General features: G+C 29.7%; 1 protein-coding gene and 1 non-coding gene across 2 annotated transcripts in view; both read left to right on the forward strand.

Moving 5' to 3' along the window:
• The window catches only part of LOC123303040 (probable G-protein coupled receptor CG31760), a 159,687-nt gene that overhangs the window by 92,136 nt on the left and 42,492 nt on the right, over positions 1–25,059 (forward strand). The gene's annotated exons all lie outside the window — the stretch shown is intronic.
• Positions 12,263–12,344, forward strand: Trnas-gcu. Its single transcript has one exon. It is a non-coding gene; the product is annotated as a tRNA-Ser (tRNA).

The following is a 25,059-nucleotide window of genomic DNA, read 5'->3' on the forward strand; positions in this document are numbered from 1 at the left end:
AATATACCTATCCAGTAAAGAAAAATGTTGAGTTAGTGTGTTGATTGATAAAAATTTGTTCATTTTATATTTTTTTATATGTTTTTTATGATGATATTTATAAATATTTATTATTTTTATTTTGACATGAATGGGTCTTTAAAAATTTATTTATTTACTGACACTATTTGGTTATAGGTTAACATACGATTTAGTATGTGAAACTTGCATGGTTTATGAATTGCCTTCCTGCTTGCATGGTTCTACAAAATTAGAAAGAAAATGAGTCTGACTTTAGCTCGAAATTTTTGTACAATCTAGTTTGGGAAATTCAGTCTATTATCCAGAATACGTTTAAGTCTATTAGACGAAGAAACGAAGCAAAAAAAAAAAGATCGAAAAATTTGAGCAGTAAGTCGGATTTGAATGTGGTTTTCCGCATTCGATTCATTATGCAAATATGCAAATTGCATAAATAATATGCATTTTATAATTGCATTTTAAATTGGCCGTTAATATTAAATTCACAATTCGGTTAATGGTGATGAAAATGATTTCAAACTCGTTTCTCGGAGGAATTTTGGTAGTCGCTGAACAAGAATATCGTGATGCAAATAATGTATATTCGTGTTATGCGACCCCAAAAATTCTCGAGTAACGAGTTCGGACCTATTACATAACAAATTTCCCGAAAACTCCAGGAGGCGACATGGATACCGTTCCACCAGGTACCTTTGAGACCAATTCTGTCACGATATTCCCCGAAAACCACCGTGTAACAAGTTTGAAATCATTTTCATCACTATTATGTCGTAAAACCAATGGCTTTAGAAAATTTTTTTTTTGTTAATAATAACCTATAAATGCACAGAAATTTTTTGTTTATAAATATATATTTTCTAATAACTTTTGAGCGTATTTTCGAGTCAAAGTTAGTTAATTCATGTGGCAAAAATACAGAAAAGCTTGAGTGAATCTAGTGACCTCAATCAGCTAATGGAACCTTGACTATAACATTTATTACATATACAAAAGCACAAAAAAAATTGTAGTATTGACACAGAAGCGGTCGAACTCTTCATATAGTTACCTTTATACATCCAAATGTCACTTTGTTGTCGACCATCAGGAAGATCAATAAAGTTCTTCTATCCTACCTTCATTTACTTTAGTTCGTTTGAATCTGTTTTTAAATAAATATATCTATCAATCTCATTATTTTTTTTATGTAAGGAATTGAATTCTTTAACAGGTTGTATGTTTGAATGTAGAAACTTTTTTTACTAAAATTTTGATATTTGTTAAAATAGTTCGGCTGTTTGAGCAAGTACGTACATTACTTTAGGGCGCTTCCAAAAAAGAAAACATAATAAAACTTTGGTTTTGACATTTAAACGTCAAATTGACGTATAAATTTTATCTTTTACGATATTTTTAAAGCATTTTATTAAATTTACGTGATACAAATATTATAGTAATAATTTTATTCATTACATTAATTTTATTCATAACTTAGTTGCTAACTTGACTAGTCATGTGATGGTCGACCTACTTTAATGAGATTCGGGTTTCAGGCGTCGCTAATATATAGTTCGCAGTTGACTGGGTTCTTAACCCACCCAATCAGGCAAATATAAAGAGATTTTTATCATGAAGAAAGTCCAAATTTTTATGATGGCCATTTCCAAATATATTCAAAAAATCTAAGGAAAAGCTTTTATCCTCTTTATCAAGCGTTAGAAATTTTACTTACGAGGAAGGTAGTCATAATTTAAACACTATTTTCCAACATAACTAAACAGATAAATATCTATGCAGTTATTGAAATACAGGACAGTTATTGAAATGGATCCCTGCACTGATGGTAGGGAACTATGCAGTCAGGGTGAACCTTTAAAGGTGCAAAATCATAGACGAGGATTCAGTAAGAACCGTAGCAAGAAACAGAAAACCGTAACAAGGAACGGACAATTTTCCAATGAACCGGTAAGCGAATGGATTAGAACAGAGGTTACAGGTTTTGTGATAATAAGGATGGCATAATGGTATAAAACCGTACAAGTCCTTTTGTTGTGTTTTTTTTTGCTCCCATGTGTGTGAAATAAAACAGTCAACACACGTCCTTTACCAACTTTCTCAAGTGAGAGTTTTACTCCTTTTCTATACTCACTTTTCGATAATTGGTGTAAAAACTTTCTAATTCTTGACAAATATTTTTTATACCATGTATATCAAATATACCAAGGTATACTAAGCTTAGTCCCAAGTTTTTAACGCTTAAAAATATTGATGCTATGAACAAAATTTTGATATAGGTGTTCATAAAATCACCTAATTAGTCCATTTCCGGTTATCTGTCTGTCTGTTTGTCGTCTGTCGTCTGTCGTCTGTCTATCGTCTGTCATCACGGTTACCCAAAAACGAAAAGAGATAACAAGCTGAAATTTTTATAATAAGCTTAGGACGTAAAAAGTGAGGCAACACAGGTCAATTTAAATCTAAAAAATGTTCCTTATCAAAAAATAAACAACTTTCTTTTGTTTGAAACATTTTTTCGTAAACATCACTGTTTATCCGGTAAGAGCGCAAATTATTCCCAAATTGTATAGTATGTATTACATGGGAATATCAGTTATGTATGTGTGACATGTATGTATGTGTAATGTGATCAACACTGTCCATACATGGTATTTCAACAATCAACTCAGTCAATTGTTTGTTATTACTTGTTTTTTATTTACTTTACATTGGAACTAAATCCAATGATTTGTCGATTAATTTCAAAAACATCCATAAACTTCTATACCACATAAGTGGTATGAGAAAATATCTTCACATACAACTTTTATACAGCTCTTCTATAAGGATTCTTTACGTTAGTAAGTTTTCTTTGTAAATATGATGAAGAAACATAACCTCTTTATGTCACTTAAAGAACTTTTAGTTTGGTTATGTTTTTGAATTTGATACTTGAAGGAGTGTTTTCTAACTATTGTTCTTCCATTAAAACATTCAGATCTAATTTACGACATTTTGTTTATTGTATTTCTAATAATAATATCGTTCTTCGTTCGAAACTAGAAATTGATTAACTGGTAATTTATTTGAATCGATAAAGGCGATACAGTGTGGTTAAAGAAAATCCAACTATGAAAAACAAATACTAAAATTTCCATCTAATTTTAGAAATTTAATTTTGTTTTGAGTAGGTACTAGATTTATACGAAAACAATCAACAAAATTATAAAAATGCGCCAGAAATCAAATACAGAAAAATGTTTCAAGCAGAAGTTGTATCAGAGATCAGAGATAGACATTCCATACGCATCCTGGATTAAACCTGGACTTTGAAGATCACTTAAAGCCACCCAATTTCGTTACAGCCAGAAGAAAACTTAAAATTAGAAAAGTGAAAACAAACAATTGACTGAGTTAATTATTAAAATACCTTATATAGACAGTGTTGATTACTTTGTCACATTACACATACATACATGTCACACATACATAACTGATATTCCCATATTACACATACTATACAATTTGCGCCTAGTTTGCGCTCTCACGGGTAAACAGTGATGTTTACCAAAAAATATTTCAAACAAAAGTTGTTTATTTTTTTATAAGGAACATTTTTTACAGACCCAAGACCCAATTGACCTATGTTGCTCATTGACGAACTTGACCTAATTTTCTACGTCTTAAGCACGCTATAAAAAATTTCAGCTTGATATCTCTTTTCGTTTTTGAGTAATCGTGATGGTAGACAGACAGGCGACAGACGACAGACAGACAAACAACCGGAAATGGACTAATTAAGTGATTTTATGAACATCTATACCAAAATTTTGTTCATAGTATCAATATTTTTAAGCGTTACAAACTTGGGACTAAACTTAGTATACCTTGGTACATTTCATATACATGGTATAAAAATTGTTCCTTATAAAAACAAAAAACATTATTGTTCGTCCTCTAAAAATGCGTTGATAAAGCTAATCCACCCAGAAACATTTGTACCTCTTGGTTTTATAAATTTGTGAATGTTTAAACACTTAATTTAACCTGGAGGTGTTTATACTTGAAACGGTATATACCCGATAGACAAATAAATGTTTTGTTATAAATATGTGTATATCAGACCCTAATTAGAAAATCGAAACTCTATAATGATATAGTCAAGATAATACAGGCTTTTTATACCTTGCAAATTTTCTTAGTTTTGCAAAGTGTCCCAACGAGTAAAACCAGAATTATTTTTAAAATCAAGCAAAGATTGAAACTAATTGATGTGATTCCTAAATAAATTATACTTTCTAATATCAATCGAAAATAAATAAATAAAATAAACCCAAGCAAAGACTAGTCAAAACAAAAAATAAAATTTATAATCATTTGTAAGTATTTGAAGTTTATGTGACACAAAGAAAATTTTGTCAAAATAAAAGTGACCATAACATTACGGTAAGCAGTGGCGGATTATTCTTGTAGACAAATTTTAATAATTATTTTCTATAGTAAAATGTCACTAGAAGTTATCATACCCAAATTGTTAATTTAACCAATACATAAAAATTTTTCTCCTTTTGCTCGGAACTTTGAAAGTCCAAAAAATTCCATTTTGGTCTATCACACCCAAATTTTATCCTCTTTAATAAACCAAGTATGTAATCCCAATTAATTTTAGGCCATACTTTTCAAATTTCTGGTCAAATTTATCGTTATTACAATATTTTTCAAAATTTAACTATCATGGTATCCACGTTTGGTCCAAGGAGTAATAAGAGACTTACCAACAATAAAAATGGAAAATATGACCCAAAGTTAGTAAGTTTCACTCCAATCGAACTAAATTTGGCCAAGATATCCAAAAAATTGATCTTTTATACTCCATGAAGTCATTAAAATCCAAAAAATTTTATTTTGTTCTATCACATCCCAATTTTATCCTGTTTTAACTGTGAAATGAACCTAGGAACTAAGTCACCGGGCTTTTTATTACTATTTTATAGTTCAAAGTTGCCTGAAAAATTGATGAATCATATAGGTTTTCCTTTTTAATTGGATATTTCTATATGAAAAAATCTAGAGAGTGTGATAAAAAACTATCTAAAATATTTAGACAATCTTGTAGTTTATAATGTAGGTACCATAAAAATATAAGGTTGTTGATGATATAAAAACAAAATTCCATCACTTGCACACAATAATTTGTATATTTTTGTAGTTACGTGGTATTGTAAAGCCAAAAAACAACTCATTAACTGACTGCAAAGCATGTATTTGGTTTATATGTATGTACCGTGCAATAAACCAAAACTTTTTTACAAAAGTGTATTTTAACAATCACCTTAATCCGCCACTGCATTCTAGGTACAAACATTAAAATCATGTGTATACTATTACCTTTGTCTGGTGAACATATCAACAAAAAAAAAGGTTTTATTATCTAGAAAACCTTTCAAACAAACCATATATAACATTTTTGATTGATTATCTATATGCGAGACAGCCCGAAAAATGTTCTCTGTTCCTTCATATTCCATTTTAATACAATTCAATCCTTGTGAATAAATAGTGTCTTAATAAAAACGCTGGGAATCTGGTCATATCGAAGATTATTTCTTTTGAATACAAAAAGCATATGTTTTGATGTCTAGACAATATTTTCAGCCAATAAACACATCACATACATATTACGGTCATTGAATTTTTATTCCATAAAATTATGGTCTACTTAAACGACCATGTGATCTCTATATGTATACATTCCGGCATATCATTCATGAAATTTAAATTTGGTTCAAATAGTTTTTTTCCGTAACTTTATTGCTGAATATTTCAACTTAACCATTATTTTAGTAATTAATATCTTTTCAATTACTTAAAATTAATTAATAAAAAATTCAAATTTTAAAATGGGTGTGACGTCGTGGTATGTGGCTTGTCAGATTTATTGACGTACTGTATGGTATGAATAACATATTTTGTATGATATAACATTGAGTTATATTATTCTACGGCTTTTATTAGAAAACTTAATAATAACGTGTGTAAATTCTGTGTTGTAAATTCATTTTTTTAAAGTGTAAATTATACATTGTCACCAATTGACAAATCACATATTAATACGTCATCAATATATTTTTACTATGTTATAACGGTGTAATAATTTTTGTCGTAACATTTACTACTCGTGGAGACGTATCAGATGGCCTAAGAGTTATGCTGGACTTATCATTTCATGTGATCAGGTGCGCATCCAGCTCTCAAAAAAGGTGATGGAAATGGTACAGCCACCCGAAAATCATTCAAAAGTGAATCGGAATATAAACTCGCTTAAACTCGGTTCAAAAGAACTCCATAGTTACTTTGATTCCGACAGACTTGTGTGAATCATAATTCTATTGACTTCGAATTTGTCAACTGGTACGGCTGGCTTTCAAAGGTACGCACGGTTTGTATATGGAAGTAAAAATCATAGTTCATAATTTACAATTGTAAAATATATCGGTCATGTCATAAAAACAAATTTTGTGAATCAAATACACTTCCGACTCAAAGGACAAATTTTTTTATGTTTCAACCATAAAAATATGTTTTTGTTATTAATCGTTCAACAAGAGAAATATTTTTTAAATAAACATATTTTGTATAATCGTCAGAATCTAAGTGAGATTTAGCATTTTTCTAGCATTAAAATTCCTACTCTAATGAAAATTAACTACTTTTGTTCACGTTGCTACAACTTTTTAATGATTCTATTTCTTAATTTTTTTAAGAAAATTATTTGATTTTTCAATACATATTTTCCATTTTTCTATTTTTCTCTGATTTCACGAGATAGGATAGAGTCGTCATTCAAATGTTCGCTCTTTTTTCTTCAAACCCTAGGATAGATCAATTACCTGCTTAAACATTAAAAATGAAAATTAAATAAACGCAAATGGAATAAGTAAACTGAAAATTGTCCCCCAAAATTCCCCGTCTCAAATCCCTTCGAACATCCCTTCTAAAAAATCCCTACCAAAATCTTCCATCATTTTGAAACACAAGGTAAATATTTGACTCTATCTATATCTTGTATTTTAAAGAAAATCTTGATGGAAATTGAACTTTACAATGATTACAAAAACTGGGTAGTCCGACCGCCAAGGCAAGTTTAGACGAAAAATATAAGAATTGATGATAAATTTTGTTATAACTTCATGAATGTAGACGAAAAATATAATAATACTATTTATCGATATCTGTCCGCGGTATGCTTAAGGTAGCGGGTTCGTTTCCCGCCGTCGCAACAAAATTAATTTAATTAATAGTTGTGATGGACTGGTGTAGTGCATGGTATATGCATGAAGGAGGTGCACTCAGCCTCTGAAATTGAGGAGCTGACAAATGAAATTATCAGCGGAGAGGTGGTAAAACACATAGATGGTATTGCAATGGGCTCTACAACCTAAGTGTGTCCTTCTATTGCAGCCAATATAACCTAACCTAACCTAACCTAGTCCAAATTCAGATTTAAAAAAATCAATCCTTTTATCCAATATTATCCTGGCGCTCGTACATCCTTGAATGAAAAAAACAGATTTTATCTACAAGATATTTACTAGTTAGCTGTACCACATGTTGGCTTACATTATACTAGCGTTAAGATCAGTTAGTTAAGATCTGTGTAGGAATGAATGTGAAAGCAATATTAGATAAATACTTATTGTACATAAAAATTTATTAAATACAATTTTTTTTTCTTTATAAATAACAGAAAATATGCTTTGACATTTCATTTTTGTTTTGAAATAAATATGATCATATCGCATCCTTCTATTTATTAAATAACTAGTACAGGGTGTTCAAGTCGTACGTATCCAGTATCATTCTTAATTCAAACAAATCTTTGTTTTTATACCATGCATATATGTAATATGCAAGGTATACTAAGTTTAGTCCCGCTTGTAACGTTTTTTAGTCTGTAACGCTTAAAAATATTGATGTTACGAACACAATTTTGGTATAGGTGTTCATAAAATCACCTAATTAGTCCATTTCCGGTTATTTCTCTGTCTGTCTGTCATCTGTCTGTCTGTCATTTGTCCGTCTGTCATCACGACAACTCAAAAATGGAAAGAGATATCAAGATGAAATTTTTATAGCATACTCAGGACGTAAAAAGTGAGGTCGAGTTCGTAAATGAGCAACATCGGTCAATTGGGTCTTCTTGTAAACCGTTAAAATTTGTTCCCCAGATTTCTACTTCCCCCTCTATCTAAAAAATGGTTGTTCTGCCACATATATGCCCTATGAGAGGTAATGTTCCACATCGACTCAAAAGCTCATTTACTACGCGGCAGAGAATTAGGGTTCATGGATTTTTTACGTGCCATATCCTAAAGGTAGGGGAATGAAATATTTCTACAAATCTGAGATTATTCGATAATTCTGAAGTTACAGAATAAAAATTCATTGTAGTGAAAAATATCAAAACTGTTACAGCCCGTAAAAATGGGTCCTGTGTAATGTAATTAAATTTTGAAAAAACGAAAATTATCGATTTAGCGTACATTATTATTTGTCACCAGTTTTTCATTCTGTAGAAATCCGTCTTAAAATGTATGTAGGTATTTCTTTGTGCAATATACCGTGAAAATGTTTTATATTTTCATTTGAGAGTTGAAAACGAAGATGTGATAATTAAACTTAATATCTTTTTCGCATTACTTTTTCCAGATTATTTTCTTCTTAAAAATTCTTTTATGTATTTGATATAAATATTATCTGACAGTAATCCAGATTTGAATCCATATCTCGGACATTTTTTCTTTGTTAACGATAATTAACAATAAATACATACAATATTGAATTTTTTCGATACGGATAAAGCTCGAATTGGCGTTTAGTAGTATTGATTGGCAGATATCAAAAAGGGAATAGTTAACAAAGTTGGTGGGACTAAATAAATGGAAGTCAAATTAAAGTTTTCCTATTTCATTGAGAAAATCGAAATTTTATGCTAATAGAACCTGATAATTAAATTGTTAAAAATGCTGACTAGAACTTTCAACTAAAACTGATAATGAAGTTTGAAATAGTGCAAATAGTGACTATTCACTATTTGCTTGTGAATGGTCACTACAAAATCGTGATTTGTTATACTTTTCATTATTCCGGTTTTACAGAGCTGAAAAAATCAACCAAAGTAAGATTAAGAGAAGATTTTCTTTTGATTATAAAAAAACTGTTCTGAAATTTGAAATTACAATATTTATTAATATGCTGTCAAAAAAATCATTCTTTTTTTTCGAAAATTTATACTGAAAACGTCTCAATAAGTAATAAAAATAATCTAAAATTTCTCATATTGTCAAAAAATTCATTTTCTCAATGGTGTATATCAATAAAGGCTGGACAAATATAAATAATTGTTTGACAAAGCAAAGAGAAATGGACATCGTGATACTAAAACTTTACACTATATTCGAAAAGTGCGCATCGAATCATCACAATAAAGATTCTAAAGGAAACAAATATTTTCAAAAATTTTTTTCCTATCTTTTTCATTCATTTTTTATTAACATTTTTCTATTTTTGAACATTTAAAAAAAAGTTTTAAAAGGGTTCTACGATAACTATCCGCTTTGCTGGGCAACTTCAATTTTAAATAAAAATTTTTTGTTTACATTTTTAGTCTTTTGATGATGGCAAAATGCTAATAACGGGAGTACTGACGAGTTAGTACAGTTTTCGCTAAAGTAGGAATAAAGTAGAAGCTTCTGACAGATAAAAACAGTCCATGGTTAGGTTAAGTTAGAGTGGCTGTCCTGGGGTGGGACACGCTTAGACCTAAGGGTCCCTTGTGATACCGAAAAAGGGTTGGCCCATCCCCAGGCAGTACTCCATGAACCATTTGGAGCTGTTTAAGAACAGCAGGAGAGCTTTGGACGTTCCTCCCTCCATCTAAGATTGGCTCAAGATATCCTCTTTGAGGAGCAACTTGCAGTTCGCAAATGGAACTCCCAGATATTTATTGATGCTCGTGTCCGGCAGCATTGTGCTATTTCTTGCAAGCTCGTCGGCTTCGAATTTTCCTGGAATGTCCCTGTGTCCCGGTACCCATACCAGGTCTACATTCATTTGTTCTGCCAGCTCGTACGGCAGTCCTCTGCTACCTTTGACTTTAAATAGACTGAGCTGAAGGATTTAAGAGCTACTTGGCTGTCGGTGAAGATTGTCTTGCACCTAAGAGTGTTCAGTCTCATACATTCACATACATTCCATGAAAATAATTATTTTATTTGGGGTACAAAATCCTAAATATGGGTGGTAACGTATAAGAAAGAAAATAAAAGACAAAATCGGAAGAATTACATGTAAAATATGTTAGAGAAAAATATGTGCGAATGAGTACTCCTTTCTTTTTCCATCTTATACTATACTTAAATAATTGAAGATATGCCTCGTTTTTCTATTCGAACACAACAAACACACTTTCACAACAAATATCACATAAAAATTGTATAAGATACATACATATATATTTTTATATATACAGGGTGTAAAAAAAAATGGTACTAAAAAATTATTCATGGTAGTAGAAATACTAGTTTAACACCAAATTTTGAAGGATGATCGAATAAAAATAAAAAAAAAACAAGTGATAACAAACAATTAATTGAGTAAATTGTTGAAATACCATACATAAACAGTGTTGATTACTCTATCACATTACACATACATACATGTCACACATACATAACTAATAGAACTGATATTCCCATACAAAATACGTACTTTACAATTTACGCCTAATTTGCTCCCTTAGGGGTAAACAGTGATGTTTACGAAAAAATATATCAAATCAAAGTTGTTAATTTTTTTATAAGGAACATTTTTTACATTTAAAATTTTGTTCTATCTCTAACGGTTTACAAGATGGGTCTTGCGGACCCAAGACCCAATTGACCTATGTTATTTCATTTATGTTGCTAGTCAATTTCAAAGGCTGAATGCACCTTCTTCATGCATATACCATGCACTACACCAGCCCATCACAACTATTAATTAAAATAATTGTGTTGCGACGGCGGGAATCGAACTCGCTACCCTCAGCATACCGCGTACGGAATTGGTTACGCCTTAATCAACTGAGCTAATACTTATTATTTTTTATTGTGTCAAAATACTCGAATATCATTAGTCTAAAAAAGTCACGTGATTCTCGATCATTGGCCTGCTGACACTTAAATTAGGTCAAGTTCAATGTCACCTGCTAGTACCTGTTATTGAACCTTTCAACTTTAGTATTTAACTTTTCTTCTTAAACCGTTATTTTCGGAGTAACGGAGTTTTGGTATTTCTTACACCCTATATTTATTTATGTATATAAGGAAAAATTTTCTGTTTCATTTTCATGTATGATATAATTCAAGATTTTATGGTCCGAATCACAAACTGACATTCTGAGAGTTATATGAAGATGTTACCCATACTATGTGTTCTTTCGATTGTGTATGTTTCACTTCACATTTTCTTTTTAGTCTGTATATATGTAATTTTCGGATGACGGATTTTTTTTAGGATCTTATATGGAGAGTTTTAAAAAAATTAAAAGGTTTGTATGACGCAACTTGAATTATTAAGTTCGAAAACCGCTCAAACGTAAAATAATACAAATTTTTAACTGTAGTTACAATTAATCTAGCTAAATTCAAAGGTCATGTTTGCACCCTACCACTATTATTTAGTATTCAAGGCAGATAAAGTAAGAATTTGATTCGTTAAATTCTGAAATGAATAGTTTTTTTTACGAAAAGCTAAATACATGATAACGTAATATCGGTATCATTATACGAAATAACATAAATAAGTTTGGCAGATATGTTTCATCGACAACTGATTATAATAAATATAAATATTTATTATCTATGGATATATTATACCCAGCTGTCTACACTGAACTAACTGATGGTCTATGGTTCATACCAATATGACATCACAGCAGGGCTTGCCCGCGTTTTAGGTCACGTGTTATACAGTTTAATAATTACGATTTTTAATTTTAATATTATAAAAGAAAAATGTGCTTTTATGACTCGAAATCAGAATATTTAAGTATATTTTTACATAAATTTTAACTTTTTTCAAATTTCATAATTTATTTTCGACTAACGATAATACCCTTTTATTACAAGTTTATTGAAATATTATATTAATAATAACAATGATAATAATAATAATAATGGGGTTTTACCTCCGTTATTGTGACATATACGCTCAGATTAACGAAGACGAGGTGTCCGAGTGGTTAAGGCGTTGGACTGCTAATCCAATGTGCTCAGCACGCGTGGGTTCGAATCCCATCCTCGTCGAATAATATTTTGTCGTTTATTTACATCGTTACATTCCGTATCACACTAGTTGTAAAACTAAAAAATAAACTTTAATAACTTGTGTGCTCTGATTTGTAAAAAAATTGATAATTTCATAGTATTGAAATATTTCAATAAACTCGAAAATCGATGTATGGGTGTAAAACAAAATATTCTAAGCTATTCTTTTCTGAATAGTTTTTTTCGATATCTCTAATCATCTCTGACGCTAGGCAAAATATATGTTAATTTGTTATCTCATAAAATTTCTTCAAATGTTCAAAATTTTGAATTATTTCCAAATAAAAAATATATTTGTATTTTTTGATCAGTTTTAAGCAAAAAAGTCCCCTTGTGATTTTTTCTCTAGACGGTTAGTTTTGGAAATAAAAATTCTTGAAAAGTCTTCGCATAATATTATTTTTGAATTCGATATTTAAAATATAAACATGAACAGGTTCTTGTAGTTTAAAATCAATAGTTAAAACGATCGTTAATATAACATAAATACGGTCCCATTACAGGTGACGGTCAATTGTATATATAAGACGTGAAAAGGTTTTCTCCCAAGTGAATATACGTTACCCTTTTTGGAGTATAATTCTGTACGTTGTATGATACAACAATTAACATTTGGGATTCACTATTTGTCACATATAATGGTGGATTGCAGTTTTCATATGTCCCTAATGAATATACTTGTGTTTGCTTGATATACGATCAAATTAGGTTTTCTGGTTTTACGTGAAATTTATATTAATTTTATATTCGTTTATTTTGATTTTATTTGAAAATCATTCCAATAAATATACAGGTTGTTTTCTGAATATTACGTAAAAAAATTCAAATAAATCTTTGGTTCAATGACTTTTCGTTCTCAAGATGATATAGTTTGGAACATGAAAATGGGTAGAAGTCTTTTGTTTAGGAAATAAAACTTTCATGAACGATTAATTAAGAGAGTAATTAATTAAATAAAAATACACTAAATAACATAACCTGTTATGAGAATGTTTATGTTATTTAGTGTATTATTAATTAATTAAATTTCTTAATTGATCGGTAAGGTACCCAAATTTTTGTTTTATACGGTGTGTCGCATTTAAGATGAAGACACCCTCTTACTTTCGTCATTTATAAGATCAATTTGAAAACTTGCACAGTCTTGCAGAGTTCATTTCATGAGAGTTTTGAAAGAGAAATTCATTTAGGAGAGTAGGCAGTTTTCGAGATATTACTCCTTAAAAAATTGCAAAAAATTGAGAAAAAAATTTATTTCCGATTTTGACAAAACTCAGTTTATAAGCTAATTTTGACCCAAAAAATTCAAAAATCACGTTAAACTCATGATTGGGGCGGTAGTTTTCGAGATATTGCAAATTCGCCCTATATTTCTGGCCATATTTCCAAAAATACTTATCTGATTGTTAAATGAACCCGATTTTTGGATTTTTTGGGTCATATTTACCTTATAAACCAAGTTTTATCCAATTCTGAGAGTAAAAAATTTTTTCGGTTTTTTCGATTTTTTTGAAGGGGTACCCCTTAAGAAAATTGCAAAAAATTGAGAAAAAAATATTATTTCCGATTTGGACAAATCTCAGTTTATAAGCTAATTTTGACCCGAAAAATTCAAAAATCACGTTAAATTCATGATTGGGGCGGTAGTTTTCGAGATATTGCAAATTCGCCCTATATTTCTGGCCATATTTCCAAAACTACTTATCCGATTGTTAAATGTACCCGATTTTTGGATTTTTTGGGTCATATTTACCTTATAAACCAAGTTTTATCCAATTCTGAGAGTAAAAAATTTTTTCGGTTTTTTCGATTTTTTTGAAGGAGTACCCCTTAAGAAAATTTCAAAAAATTGAGAAAAAAATATTATTTCCGATTTTGACAAAACGCAGTTTATAAGCTAATTTTGACCCGAAAAATTCAAAAATCACGTTAAATTCATGATTGGGGCGGTAGTTTTCGAGATATTGCAAATTCGAACTATATTTCTGGCCAAATTTCCAAAACTACTTATCCGATTGTTAAATGAACCCGGTTTTTTGATTTTTTGGGTTATATTTACCTTATAAACCAAGTTTTATCCAATTCTGAGAGTAAAAAATTTTTTCGGTTTTTTCGATTTTTTTGAAGGGGTACCCCTTAAGAAAATTGCAAAAAAATGAGACAAAAATGTTATTTCCGATTTTGACAAAACTCAGTTTATAAGCTAATTTTGACCCAAAAAATTCAAAAATTACGTTAAATTCCTGATTGGGGCGGTAGTTTTCGAGATATTGCAAATTCGCCATATATTTCTGGCCATATTTCCAAAACTACTTATGCGATTGTTAAATGAACCCGGTTTTTGGATTTTTTGGGTTATATTTACCTTATAAACCAAGTTTTATCCAATTCTGAGAGTAAAAAATTTTTTCGGTTTTTTCGATTTTTTTGAAGGGGTACCCCTTTAGAAAATTGCAAAAAATTGAGAAAAAAACATTATTTCCGATTTTGACAAAACTCAGTTTATAAGCTAATTTTGACCCAAAAAATTCAAAAATCACGTTAAATTCATGATTGGGGTTGTAGTTTTCGAGATATTGCAAATTCGCCCTATATTTCTGGCCATATTTCCAAAACTACTTATCCGATTGTTAAATGAACCCGATTTTTGGATTTTTTGGGTCATATTTACCTTATAAACCAAGTTTTATCCAATTCTGAGAGTAAAATATTTTTTCGGTTTTTTCGATTTTTTTGAAGGAGTACCCCTTCAGTGACGAAAGTGTGAAGGTTTCTTCATCTTAAATGCGATACACTGTATAATAATATGTTTCATTAATTATAATATACTAAAAATTCGTGGCATTATCAACTGTTAATTTTTTTTTTTCTATTACTGGCGAGTCATCCTCCTTAAGTTTAATTAATAAGTGTTTTTTCCATAATTTTAATTTGACATTTTCTATAACATTAACATGTAAAGAATTGCAAATTAATCATGACAGCCTCCTTTATCGCTAAAATTTTTCACTGGAAGCGCTGGCATCGATTTTATTGTCCCTACCATGACTACGCACACAATTGTATTTTATGTACGCAAGAATTATTCTATATATACATAAATTGATTTACATTATTTTCCATAAACAAATACTGTCCAATATATTTTCAATAAATCAATCAACTGAAACCGGTTTTTCTGATACGTCAATCAGGATGTTTAAAACACCTACTATTTATTTTGATATAAGTTATAGCATTTTATATATGATGTCTAGACTTTAGGCCCGGTCTATCTGTCTATCTATTTATTTGCAATTTAATTTTATTCAAACAAATAACAGAAATATTAAATTAAAACAATTATTTTGGAAAGACGAACAAAAAAATTTTAATTGTAATTATAATACAAAAAAACTCGTTAATAGCAGATCGCTCCATCGACAATGTCATATTTCCCCCTCATTTTACGTTTTAAAATATATCAGAGAATATTAACTTTAGTCACAAAGTTGTAACGCTTAGGAATATTGATGCAAAGTATTGAAAAACGCAAAAAAACATAATTTTTTGGTATAAAAATGGGATAAGCGGCTAAGAAGTTGAGAACCTCAAGAAGTACATCCATGACACTAACCTAACAATTGCGTATCAATATTAATTTCTAGGTTAGAAAAGTTGTACAAAAGCTCAAAGCATTCAAACCGTGAAAAAACAAAATATTTTGACATAGAAAATGAGAAGGTTGGTTGAGAACTCCCTCAAAAGGCACATCTTCGATACCGAAGATTCGCCTTATTATTGGAAGATTCAACTAATACAGAGTGTTATGCTATTGACTGCAGAACGTGGGCCTACAGAATAAGCTCATAAAGACGAAGGAAAAAGTTATTTAACAATTTTGAATCTTAGGGCTACTTTGCGAGATAATTAACAAAATAATATTAATAAAAAGTTAATAACTTTATCGAATCAGAGTTCAAAAATATATCAATACACCTTTTATACCGATTATCAACCCTGCAAATGAATTGGAAAAGCTCACATTTTCATCAGATATCTCAAAATACCCATAAATCATGTTCTTAGGGTCATGAAATGGATTTATAACAAACCCCCGCCTGTTTGTTGATTTTCGATAAAGTGAATAAGTCTCTATTTTCGGGAAAATATGACTTAAAGTTTAAAAAAACATTAAAATTGAAATAATTATTTCGAAAAAACGATAAAAAAATATTTTAATTGTAATTATGGTACAAATAAAATATGAATTTTTGAATAATAATTAGATTTTTTTGTCATTGTTTTTCTTTATAATTAGTTTTTCAAATGTAAAAATTATTATTTTTATTTAAAATTGAGTTTTTTTCAATAGTTGAGTTTTTTCCGATACTTTATTTGTTTGTCCAAAAAAACAAAAATGTATACAGAATGTGTCAAAAGATGGTATTATTTTATTTTATTTTTAAAGTAGGTTTGTTTAAAAACAATTTTATCGTTTATGTAGAAGACTACTTATGTACTTGGGTCAAATTGGATCTTTTAAAGATTGTTATAACAAAGAAATGTAACGTCGCTGCGCCAAAGTCTGGCAGAAATTCTGGTCTCTAAAAGAAGTCCTGAGGGGAGATTATTCTTTAAGGATGAAAGCTCAGGTAATTGATACATGCATAATTCCATTTTTAACGTATGGATGGCAATCTTGAGCTCTAACAGACATGATTAGTAATAAACTGGATCTCTACCAGAGAAGACTATAACGCTCTATTTGCAATATTATAGTTCTATCAAACCAAAGTGGCACTGAGCAAGAGAGAGTGTAGATATGAGTGCACATACATATATATCTCTTACTCAGTGCCACTTCGTTTTGATAGAACCCCGAAGAGATAAAATTAGAAATAAGGAGATACGTTCAAAAACACAAATTCGCTCAGCAAAATTTATTGCCTAAAAGCTAAAGTGGGCCTGGACAGGACACATTTTACAATCAAAAACCGATCGATGGGCAAAGTGAATTATATTCTGGACACCAAGAATGAACAATAGAAATTGTGGGAGACAATTCGAGAATTGCTACTGACAAACAAGTGTGAAGAAACGCATTAGACATTCTGCTATTATTGATTACTTTCGCAAAATTTAAAAGAGAATAAAAAATAATTTTTTTTGGAAAAAGCATGGAGATTATGTGGATGAAAGGACGTCTCAATTCTGGTTGCAAGAGGTATAATTATGTTGACAATGATTAACAACACCGTTCTTAGACTAAGAATTTTTCATTGTCATTGGAATTACGTCATATAGACCAATAATTTCGGTCTTTGCTTATTACACCCACTGTCTAAGATACATAAAACATAAAAAAATAAAGTTTGTTTTAAGAACTACATAAATAACAAGTGAAAACATACAATTGACAGAGTGGATTGTTGAAATACCATGTATAGACGGTGTTAATTAAATTGTCCCATTACATATACATACATGTCACACATACATAACTAATATGCCCATATAATAAATACTATACAATTTGCGTCTAATTAGCGCCCTCACGGGTAAACATTGATGTTGACGAAAAAATGTTTCAAACAAAAGTTGTTTATTTTTTCATAAGGGACATTACATTTTTACTTTTGTTCTATTTTGATATTTAAACTTTTGTTCTATCTGTAACGGTTTACAAGATAAATCCTACGGACCCAAGATTCAATTGACCTATATTGCTCATTTACGAACTCGAGCTCACTTTTTACGTGTGATTTTATGAACACCTCTATATCAAAATTTTGTTCATAGTATCAATATTTTTAAACGTTACAAACTTGGGACTAAACTTAGTATACCTTGATATATATTACATATAGACATGGTATAAAAACTAATACGGATTATTGTGAAAAGTATTAAAAAAGTATAACAAAGTATTTATAAAAGTAAGTAATATAACATCTAACTCTATAAATATTCTACAAGACATTTGTATAGAGTTTTCCATTAAGAAAGTCTTTATAAAAGTCAATAATATAACATCTAATTCTATAGATATTTTACAAGACATTTGTATAGAATTTTCCATTAATAAATGTCATTTTAAAGTCCTCATCAATTCTATCCTGTCAAAGATATGAAATGTTTTTCTTCCATGAAATATATCAAGGTATGCTAAGTTTAGTCCCAAGTTTGTACCGCTTAAAAATATTGATGGTAACATAATTTTGGTATTGGTGCTCATAAAATCACCTAGTTAGTCCATTTCCGGTTGTCTGTCCGTCCGTCTGTCTGTCTTTCGACACGATAACTTCAAAACGAAAAAGGACACCAAGCTGAAATTTTTATAGCGTGCTCAGGACGTAACACGTCAGGTCGAGTTCGTAAATGAACAACAAAGTCCAATTGGGTTTTGTAAACCATTAGAGATAGAACCAAATTTTACAGGTAAAAAAATATACAACTTTTGTTTGAAACATTTTTTAGTTAACATCGCTTTTACCCGTGAGAGAGCAAATTAAGTATTATATAGTATATATGTATGTGTTTGTTTATAGCATATAATTATGTTTACTGAAGAAGTGAGAAGAAAGATACTCCTATTACTTTGTGTGTAATGGCTACCTTTCTTTATTTACAAGACATAAAAAAACAAACGATTACGTAATCAACACTGTTTATAAATGGTATTTCAACAATTAATTCAGTCAGTTGTTTTTTTTCCACTTTTTTTCACTTATATTTAAAAAGGTAAGGAACAATATCTTAAATTTCGATAGTTTTCAGCCAATAAAAGAAAATAGATTAAAAAAATGAACTCAATGCGACAAACATCGTATCTCCTGAATCAATCAAATTTTTATTAGAAAAACTATTATCTAGTTTTTAAATCAAATTAATAATGCAATCAAAAATATTGTAAGTCGTTGTTTCTGCTTTTCTTTTTTTTTTGTGAAAACTTTTCGTTACCATTCATACAAAATTTTACGACTTTATATCTACAATTATTTCAGAATAGAAACGAGCATTCAAACACAAATACCTAAAAAAGTTGCTAATTATGCTACAAGGGCTTTTTATTTTCATCTTATATATTGTTACTCTAGCAACGTTTTTCTGTCCTAACCTTATCTTCCATATTCTTTTATCAAATTCCATAATTCATCTCTCATTTTCAAGTTTATTGTGTTTAGGTTTGACGAAAAATATACTCACGGTCTAAAAATGTACCGCTTAGAAAAATTCATAAATTAAATTTAAATAAGTTTAATAGGCAAACATGTTAGTTTTTACAGATGCTTTCTCCTAATACTCTAGTCATATTACTATTTTTAAAACATGTTCTCCTAATATTAATTTGAGAACTTTTGATTTTTTTCACCACCTACAGCGTACAGCGTAGCCATGAGTTATGGTGACCACGGGAGCAGAGTTCCGTACGGCCCAAGCTAGTTTTATAAATTATCAAGTGAGGGCTCAAATTAGGACAAAACTTTGGTGTACATTTTCTCCAAATCTATAGAATAAAGGGATTTGAAAATTTGCAGGTAACTTCAACAAGTGGTCTTGTGAAACATTTCTGATAAGGAAAAAGAAAATCTAGAAAAAACTTTTGATAAATTTTTGAATTTTTCATTTAAACTTTTGTTCTATCTCTTACAAAATGGGTGGTTTTTTTTCATTTGATTGAACGAGCAAAAAATGCTCCATTTTAAAATTGGCATACCTCGGTCACTTTTCAAGCGAGGAAAGTCAAAAAAACAAAAATATTCGCAACTAGAGTGATACCCATCCGCTTCGCTGGGTTTAAAATAAAGATTGATAAAGATATAACACTCGAAATAATGGTAAGAATTGTTTTACACAGGTAAAATATATGTATGGTTTTCTATTTTTTTAAATGTATAATGGTCGTAATTATTCATTGAGTACAGAAAAGATGGCCGTGAAATATTTTATATTGACTATTTTTACAGAAACCTATAATTTATGGTAATGTCAAATTACTGCTTTTACAGAAATCTGTAATTTATGGTAATGTCAAAATAATATCTTTATAAATTATATCTCATGTGTTATTCTGAAGTATGAGCTATATTGATGTACAGTTTCATTAAAAACCATTCGCTAGTTTTAGCGTGAAAGCGTAACAAACAAACAAACATGCTTACTTTCGCATTTATAATATGTAGAGATAGAGAAGAGGTAGAGATTACATCAGCTAGAACTTTTATTTGAACTCAGATGCCAGGCGAACCAAATCAAACTGTTTTGGAATAATGTTCGTACATCAAAACTCGATTACAATAATTTTCAATTTACATTATTTTGAAAAAAAAAAGAATGTAAAACTAAAAATTGAAAATACAACAACAACCCCCGCCCTGATAAACATTCATCCCACATATATACGTAGTCGTATTATAAGTAATAAAATTTTGTAATAAATTAATATTATTCAAACATATCGGATCGTAAGGAAAAGAAACGAAACGAAATTTTAATGTCCATTAATAAAAATTTTTTTCTTTTTTTATGGCGTGTATTTTAAATATTACGGGGGTATTATAGACTCCAAAATAATATAAATATAGTCAAAAACAGTTGTAGCGATATTAAAGAAATCTACAATTAAGGTCGTTATAACCGATATTTATTATTTATAATATTTATTCAAAGAGCGGATCAAATTTGCTTGTGTTATAAAAAAAATCGAATTTTTTAACTTTTTGACGTCATCAGAATCCAAAAAATTTAATTTTGCTCTATCACATCCAGATGTTTTCCAATTTTGATTAACCAAGTATGTATTTCTACTAAATTTGGGTAATTATTTTCAAATTTGTGGTCAAAATTAACCTAGCTCTAATAAGTTTAAAGAATGTGGAGTCTTGGTCCCGTAATTAAGCACATACGTGATAGCGAGCGAAAAAGTGATATCACAGATGAAAAGAATTACCCAAAATTGGTTGATTTAAAATTTTCCTGTTATCAAAAAAATCGAACTTTTTAACTTTATGACATCATAAAAATCCCGAATTTTTTTGCTCTATCACATCCAAATTTTATCCAATTTTGATAAACCAAGTGTGTAAGCCTACTAAATTTGAATCATACTTTTCTTTGCGCCTCACTTTCTGTTGCACCAGTGGCGGATGCCTTATTTGCGACGCCTTTGTTATGGACCTGATAACAATAATCTAAAAATGACACACAAAGACATATTTTCAGCGTTAAATTAAAATTATAAATAATGGAGATAGACTTTCGGGAACGTGACTTCTTTTATATTATATTGTATAACTTTGTCAATTTTTTATTTACTGAAAAACGCTTCCGATAGTTTTTTCTAGAGATCATCCCGAATTCAACAAGACTATTATAGAATTTAATTTGCATTAAATATGCTATTTGCGTTGCATTACTTATGCTAAGACGTACGTTAAGCGATATCGCTATAACTAGTTAGTAATAAGCGATATCGTTATAACCAGTTTCGACTGTATTAAAATACGCATATATTCTAGAGAAAAAAAAGAAAATCGTAAAATCAACTCGACTGGTTTTTATTATCTGGTTAACAAATTTTTTTTTGTATTTTATTGTGTAACTGTTATTTGTTAGGATTTTTGTTGTTGTGTTAATAGTTGACGAAAAATGACCGCAGACGAAATATTCTATTTCTAATTAACATAAAAATCTTTTGGCGTTAAGAATTACGGTGTTTATAGACTGATTTTTTGGGAATTTATTATCTACTTACTGGGCGTAACAAGAAATTGTGGCAAAATTTCATTTGGGATACACGTTCCATGCCAAATGTATTCTTTTATCAAACTTTAAAAACTGAAATTATTAAATATCCCAAATTTAAATAATGATGCCAAAAGTAGATATTTAGAAAATAGATTTCAAATGTGTTGGGATAAGCCTGTTAAAGTAAAATGTGTTATCTCTGCATTATAGACATTGTTTGGTTCTATTTTGTTCAAGAAATAATCTTAAGAAACGAAAAAGTATTTGAAACATTCTCTAAAACTTTAAAATTTTAATTAATGATACTTTGTAAAGGGCAAAATGGAAAAAACTATTTCTTACTTTTTAACATAATAAAAGCTTGTCACTTACAACAAACAAACTTCAAAAACCATTCCAAGTAAAATACAAGTTTTTAAAATAAAATAAGAATTAATGTGTTTAAAATACACAATATATTAAACATTTCCCTAAATTTTAACAGCATAATTATATTTTGAAAGACGTGTTATGTAAATAACGCCTTACCATCTCTTGTCAAAAGCTATGAGAAATTGTTTCTCAAATCATAAGATTTATTTAAGTTTGATTGAAATACGTTTAAATAAGACAAAACATTACATATATGTGAATACAGCACCTCAAAAATTACAGCACGCAAAGAATTTTAATATTTTATATTTTTGTTACTCGATGCTCACAGAGATCCACTTTATCAAAATCTGGCATTTTATATTTCTTGAAACTAAGCGTCACAGAATGTTGGATTCTCTTCAACTTTATTACTCCCAGCAGAGATTTTTGGGTTGAGTTAAGCCCTAATTGGAGAATTGTAGCCTCTGAAATAATTTCGAAGTGTATACAAACACTAAAGTTTTTCTCTGATTTTTTTATAATAAAAAAACCATCAGTATCTAATTATTTTCAGTCGTTACTGTTGAACTAACGTTTACTTTCTTGCTTGTAATCTTTATGTTATCCCTGCCATAGCCTGCCCGTGGACCCACAGATAAGTAGTTAGTCAGGCCCACTATGATGGATTTCAATATAGAATCTTAATTTCCTGATACGTTTGTATTATAAATAGGACAAAGTGCTCTAAAATGATCACTCAGTGATTCCTCGTTTTTTAAGTGGAACCACTTATATCATCTAGTATATTTATCGATAGATGGCTTCCAAGTGATCAAATTATTCGTTCAACAAAGCCCTATGGCGATGTATAAGCCATTTTGTATTTCGAAGCAAAAATATTACTTTTAATGCTTATGATTTATGATTAGACAAATTTCAACGTAAAATTTATTTGTGTTAGTTTTCACCGGCTGTTGGTTTTACTCTTGGCATCTGTTAACTTTGAACATATTTTTATAGGCGTATAATAAATTTTCAGGTCAATTTTTATGACGATATTCAAATATGTCGTTTTGGATAAAATGATCCCCTTTATATGCGATAAAATGATCCCTATTTTGTGTGTAAAATTATAATAAGTATAATAATCGTTGACGCAATATAAAAGAACAATTAATATTTTGTGTGAGCGGTTTGGTATAAAAAATGCAATGGGATCATTAAACACCTATTCTTACAAGGCTAGTAAAACGATCCTTTTTGAGAAATACTAACTAATTCGAAAAATTTGTCAAATCAAAAGAAATTGGCTTGCTAATATTGCAATACTTGAATAAAGAAACAAAAATATTTCGACGTTATACATAACTAGAATATTTTTTCTTGGGGGGATCATTATAAGACACTTTCCCCTTAGATAGTTATTTCGAGCTATTGAGTAACCTAAAATGCATGCGTCTGTGTATAGACTGAGATGTGTCAATTTCACATTCCCATTACATAACCTTTAAATAAAGTAAAATATTATTCGAAAACAACAAATTATGTCATTTCATAAAACAACAACATTAGATATGTCAAAATAAAACCATATTTGTAAATATTTATCAATTTTGTAAATTGGTTTTTGTGATATTTTGTGTATATGGCTGGGAGTGTTTGGTAGGTAGCGTAATTAAAGGTTTTGGAGTTGGTACCTACATATTCATAAAAGGTTGTTTTATAGTTAGTCGAAGAAACGATGCCACGAAGTTTGAAAAATTTGAGCAGTTATTCGGATTTAAATGCGGTTTTCAGCATTCGATTTATTAATAAATTAATAAAACTAATTTGATTTATAAGAACTTCAAAATATGCAATTAGCATTTAATAATATGCATTTTATAATTGCTTTTTAAATTGACCGTAAATACTAACTAAATTCACGTTTCGGTTAAAAGTAAGGGAAAAGATTTCAAACTCATTACCCGGGTTTTTTTGGGGTCGCTGAATACGAATATCGCGACAGAATTGGTATCAGAGGTACCTAGGTACTTCCTGGGTACCAAAAACCCCCGTGTTACGAGTTTGGATCAATTATATAACGAATTTCTCGAAAACTCCAGGAGACGACCGGGAACTGTTTATTCTGGGCACCAGGTACCTCTGAGACCAATGTTGCGATATTCGTCTTCAGCGACCTCCTTTCCTGACGGTCAAACAAATGGAATAGCGAAAATCGCATTCAAATCCGACTTTACTACTCAAATTTTTCGAACTTTGATCATTTTCAGTGTTTCGTTTCTCCGACTAACTCGAATGCTTAAAATACGTTAGACATTTGAACACAGACTCACAAAATCTACTATAGATACATTTTAAGTACTACTTAAATATTCTCTCTAACATATTCAGGTTATCAATAAGAAAGTGGTAGATAAAACAGAATGAAGAAAATAGAATAATTATTTAATGATTTTACAACAATTAATTAAATTTTGTAATATTTCAATTCTAATTAATGTTTTAATCATACCGACATTTTATCAAATATAGTGAAAACTGTTTAATACTGTGTTAACAAAAAGTACGTATTCAGAGAGGGAAATTACGCCCTTCAAAAATTAAGGAA

This window comes from Chrysoperla carnea, chromosome X, assembly GCF_905475395.1.
Source record: "Chrysoperla carnea chromosome X, inChrCarn1.1, whole genome shotgun sequence".
In the NCBI taxonomy this organism is placed as follows: domain Eukaryota; kingdom Metazoa; phylum Arthropoda; class Insecta; order Neuroptera; family Chrysopidae; genus Chrysoperla; species Chrysoperla carnea.